The sequence below is a fragment of the Panthera onca genome, chromosome C1, assembly GCF_046562875.1.
Source record: "Panthera onca isolate mPanOnc1 chromosome C1, mPanOnc1 haplotype 2, whole genome shotgun sequence".
Classification (NCBI taxonomy): domain Eukaryota; kingdom Metazoa; phylum Chordata; class Mammalia; order Carnivora; family Felidae; genus Panthera; species Panthera onca.
In genome coordinates this window covers 210,273,685-210,279,387 of record NC_138346.1, presented here as the reverse complement: position 1 = coordinate 210,279,387, position 5,703 = coordinate 210,273,685, and positions in this window count along the sequence as shown.

The window sequence follows — 5,703 nt, the reverse complement described above, 5'->3', positions numbered from 1 at the left end:
GGGAAAGAACTGCTCCTCTCCGCTCTCCACGCACACAAATTCTCAAGTGCAGTCTTACCCTGGCGACCAACCACATGCTTGCTTGCAAATGTACTGTTCCCCTACGAACCATTCACAGCACCTATGCAAATGTCCCTTGCTTTAAGGAGCCAATCGGTGCTGTTTATTCAAATTAAGTCTCAACTACAGGCAAACTGACATTACCAACGAAAGTAAATGTTTCCTTTACCTGGAAATAGAAAGATACAGAGATTAAGACGCTGCGTGCGACACAGACACAAATTACTAAGACGTGTTAGCGGTAGGAATCCCAAAGGAAGTATGTGAGGCTGGCATTGACATAAATAAACATAGTAAAATCTCTCTTCTCTGACATGATTGGGACTGAGTAAGTGAAAAACTGGCCAGAGGGAAATTATTAGAAACCACACATACTCTGTAAACATTTTATTTTAATTTAAAACTTGTAACTATAGGTGTGTTCATCAATCCTTTGAGTTCTTAACTGTCTTATATAAACCGCTGCCCTCATAAATCACCTGTAATTCCCTTTCTTTAAAATAGCACAATGACTCTGAGACACGTATGAAGCAACCTACACAAGCCCTTCCACGTTTTTATGGCCTTTCTTCCCCCATCGTTTAGCTTTTGCACAGACTCCTAATGCCGTAGCAATTTTGTAAGGTCACGGTTATCCAGTTTCTTCCAAGCGTTTAACTTAGTTTCCACATAAATCACAACGCACTTTCTGAACTCCTGTTCATGGGTTACACACTTGATCAGTTTACAGACTGGCAGCGTGAGCACAGCTGGCATAAGCCATTTGGGAACAAAGAAGCCGGAAGGGGGTGAGTGTCCAGACTCCATGCCGGCCTCTCCACTAAGAGAGCTTCCATCACAGGGGCGCCTGGGTGGCTCAGTGGGTTAAGCCTCCGACTTCGGCTCAGGTCATGATCTCGCGGTTCGTGAGTTCGAGCCCCGCGTCGGGCTCTGTGCTGACATCGGAGCCTGGAGCCCGCTTGGGATTCTGTGTCTCCCTCTCGCTCTGCCCCGCCCCCCCCCCACTTGCACTCTGTCTCTCAAAAATAAATAAATGTTAAAAGACAATTTTTTTAGAGAGAGATTCTCTCACAGAACGGTGATGGATATTTCAAATATTTCACAACGTAGAACTTGGGTCTGTGGCTTGTGCCAGCTCTCCTACTTTTCTCAGCCTCCCGTGGTAATTTTTCTCTGGAAAGTTGGGAGAGGAGCCATCCACTCTCCCCACAGAGGTCACCTCTGTGCACAGCCAACCAGTGCTGCCCAAGAAAATATTGCCCCACCCTCTGGGCCATTTGGTGCCGCTCTCTCGCGCAAACGTATCCTTGCCTTGGGACGGTCCTGGAAGAGTCTTCATTCCCTGCTTCTGCTTCCCTGGGAGATCTTTTTGTTTTTACTGGGGTGGGTGGGCAGGTCCAGCAGGGTGGGGACTAGGATGAGGCAAGCAAGACATTTACTTTGCGGCGAGATATTTTTTTATTAAAAAAAATTTTTACGCTTTTTTTAAAATTTATTTTTGAGAGAGAGACACAGAGCGTGAGCTGGGGAGGGGCAGAGAGAGAGGGAGACACAGAATCCGAAGCGGGCTCCAGGCTCCGAGCTGTCAGCACAGAGCCCGACGCGGGGCTCGAACTCGCAAACCTCGAGACCATGACCTGAGCCGAAGTCGGACGCTCCACCGACTGAGCCACCCAGGCGCCCCCACTTTGGGACAAGATTTAAGGGGACGCCACATGACTCAGACGCCAAATGAATAGTATCTTAATGCAATTTTTAAATCAAACTTGATGCAAAAATAACTCACATTGAACAAAATAATCAAAATTTTAAACAAAGCCGGGATTACTATAACTTTGGCCCTGCGATTCCTGAGAGACCTCTCTAGTCTACACTCACCCAAGATTGTGGCCCTAGTTCACAATCTACCAGGCACTTGAAAATAAAGTGCTAGGTATCTAACGGCCTTCTGAACTCAGAACAGTGTCTGGTTCGTGGCCAGTGTTCCAACTATCAGACAAAGCATGAGCTTTGGTTACTAATCATCCCGAGAGCCCTGCACCGTAGGCGTGATGAGCTCCATTTTCCAGAGAAAACATTTTTTCAATATTGCATTAGAATGTCATTTCCCCGATTCCTGAGTTTCTTGGTGCTCCCTTAAATCTTGCACTTGAGGCAGGTGCCTCGCTCACCTTACCCCAGCCCTGCTCTCGGGGATGAGACTCTGAAGAGCTGAGAGGCCCCCCCCCCCCCCGTGGCTGCCGGACCAGGTGTCCCTGCAGCACAGCTGCCGTTGCACCTGCACAGGGTCTCTGGCGGCCAACAGCTGGGGCCTGACAGCTGCCGGCTGCATCAGGTGACCGTTGGTCCCCAGACCCCAGCCCGCTCGGCCCGCCAGCCAGCACACCAGTCTCCGCAAGTTGGAACCTGGGCAGGGCAGTGAGGGGGTGTAAGGAGGAGACCCAGGTCCTGTCCTCGTAGGGGTGCTAGATGTGGCCTCCAGATCTAGAACTGGGTTCCCATGAGCGACTTGAATGACTTCTCCAAGCCTCAATGCCGTCACTGGCAAAAACAAAAAACAAACAAACAAACGAAAAACACACAGCAGACAATAGAATTTAGCGTGGATTAAATGAGATGATGAGTTAAAGGGCCAGCACTTAGTAAGTGCTCAGTGAAAGTGAGCGGTTAACGTCATAAAGACCCACAAGGGAAAGCAAAGTCTCTGTGACATTCATTGTTCACCTGTCCTCCTTCCTCCCTAATGACCTCTGCTTATCTGGCATCAGTGGGACTCTCCCACTGCCCACCTAGTCTTTGAGCTCAATGAGGTGGTGGGGAAGGAATAGAGGCCGGGAGTCAGGGGTCCTGGCTTCTAGTTCTGGATTCTCAGTAACTAGCTGAGAGACTCTGGACCCCTTACTCCTCTCTCAGCCTCAGTTGCCCCTCTAAAAAGGAGGGGTGGGGTGAGAGGGGCACCTGAGTGGCTCAGTCGGTTAGGCTCAGTCTGACAATGCAGAGCCTGCTTGGGATTCCCTCTCTCTCTGCCTCTCCCTCCCTCTCTCTTTCTCTCTCTCTCTCAAAATAAATAAGCTTTAAAAAAAATAAAAATGAGGGGTAGGAGATTCAATTAGAAAATGCCCATGAGAGCAAATGACTCCTATTTTCTTTGTGCCCAATCCGTGAGTTTATGTTATAACTTTTATTTTCTATTATGCTTTATAGTTACTATGATGTGGTTATAATTATTATGTAGTTCTAATTATTATGCTGTAATGAACTCATTGTCCCTGGGGAAGAAAAATCCCCAGGCTTACTTGGGCCCATCCCAACATTGTCCAGAGCCAGGCCTCTGAAGTGTCCCTAACCATGGTGGGGGCGGGGCGGGGGGGGACGGAGAGAGCAAAGGACTATGGGAGCCGACCCTCCAGCTGGCGGGGCGGGGGCTTTCTCCCCGGCTCCTCCGGGCCCTCCCCACGGAGCTGGGCAGGTGCAGTCTTTCCGCTGATGAACGCAGCTCACTGGTGTCAAGGTCCCCAAGCTCACGGTGTTCAAGGACTGGAACCGCAACCAGTTCCACAAAGGGTCCCTTCCAGTGCCCTTGCAGGTTAGCTTGGCAGGGGTGCAGATTCGGAGGAGAGGCTGGAGGGGAGCGGGGGGGGGGGGGGGGGAGGCACGGTTCCGGCGGGAGGCAGTGGGTGCAACCCCATGCCCTCCTTTGCTTCTCCTGCAGGGAGGGGGAAGAAGCTTTGTGCCCTGAGAGGCACAGCCAGCCCCAAAGACACCTGGGGTGGAGGTGGGGCTGTGAACCAGGGGAGGGAGAGGCAAAGACCATCAGAGCCACCTGAGCCTCCTGCCCGCTAAGCCTGCAGGTCCCCCGCTCACCCGGGGCACTCACCGATGGTGGTCTTCCATGCCAAGACCTGGGGACACAGGGAAGGGTCTGCGGGCCCCACAGCTGTCAGTGGAGTAGGACACACTCCCTCCTGCCTTGCCCACCCGCTGACCCCTCCCAACAAGGCCTTTCACATTTTCAAAGAGTCCCGGATACCCTGCAGGGACATCCTGGGGTAACTAGGGTCTCTGAGCCCTCCAACGCCTCCCAGGAGGTATCCCCCGCCCCGCAGGGAAATGGCAACGGCCCCCCGCCCACCTCTCCTCTTAGATAAGCGCAGACCATCCTCTGTTCACCTGGCACCTTCGCTGACCCCCACGGACCGTGTGCCGTGCTGGGCACTTGACTCTGGGTGCTGGACGCAGGGAGAAACACCAGTCACCCGCCAGCGCGCGGGGACCTACGTGTGGCTGTGAGGCAGTGCGGGGTAGCGGTTAGGGGGTGGGCTCGTGGAGCCCGGTGCCTTACGGACGGATAATGACCGGGTGGCCCGCGTGAGTTCCTCGGCTTCTCTGTGCCCCAGTTTCCTCTTCGATAAAATGGGGGTGACAGCAGGGATGTTACGAGGATCAGGGACTAAAGCACACGGAAAGCGGCCCGGCACGTGACAGAAGCCACACGCGGAAGCCAGTGCTTGGTGCGATCATAGTGCAGGAAAGGTGTGTAAGTGCGGCGGGACGTGTCTGAGCCGTGGAGAGAGCGGAGAACGGCCCCAGCAAGTGGGGAGAGGAGGGTCCTCTGCCCAAGAGAGAATTTGGGCAGAATCGGCCACTCACCCCTGCCCTTTCCCTCTGTCACGGTGCAGGCCCCGTCGAGGCACGTCAGAGACTTTGCAAGGGCTGGGCGGGGCCTGCCTCACCCCTGAATCTCTAGCCCCTAACCCGGGGAGGGGCACAGAGTAGGGCCAGGGGACATTTGCTGGACCATCAGGCTTCCTTTGTGACCACTAATCCTGAGATCCAGGAGGCACTAAACAAAATCCAGAGCTATTACAGGTTTACTTACGCCTTCGTTCCACAAATATCTGTTGAGCGAGCACCTACTATGTGCCAGGCCCTGTGCTAAATGTTTCCCCCAGCTAATAAACGAGCTTAGTTATTCTGCACAGCGGCCTTGGGCGAGAGGTACTTTTATTATCCCCCGTTCACACATGAGGAAACCGTGACCTAGAGAGGTTCAAGAACTTGCCCAAAGTTACAGATCTAGAAAGGAGCATTAAATGAGGTGTGATGTACCTGGCAGAGGGCCTGATCTTAATTTTTTTTTAATTTTTATTTATTTTTCCGAGAGAGAAAGAAAGCACGAACGGGGGAGGAGCAGAGAGAGAGGGAGACCCAGAATTCGAAGCGGGCTCCAGGCTCCGAGCTGTCAGCACAGAGTCTGACGCGGGGCTCGAACCCACGGACCGGGAGATCATGACCTGAGCTGAAATCGGACGCTTAACTGACAGAGCCACCCAGGCGCCCCAGACAGTTATCTTCCCTTTTCCCTGCTTCCCCATCACCTTCCCGGAACCCAGAGATGCCCTGTTAGCCCTCCTCTCCCCGTCCAAAGAGCGGGTCTGCAGTTCCAGAAGGGGCTTGAACAAGAAGCATCCCAGCCAGGACTTCAAATCTGCATAATTTATCCACACACAGAGCCACTTCTGCAACCCAAGATGCCACTCCTGAACGGCTGCCCAGAGAGCTCACGCTGCCAAATCTTCCAGAAGACGCCTCATCACAGACCCACAGAGAGCAGGAGGACGCCCTGTGGCCGTAACCCTCAGC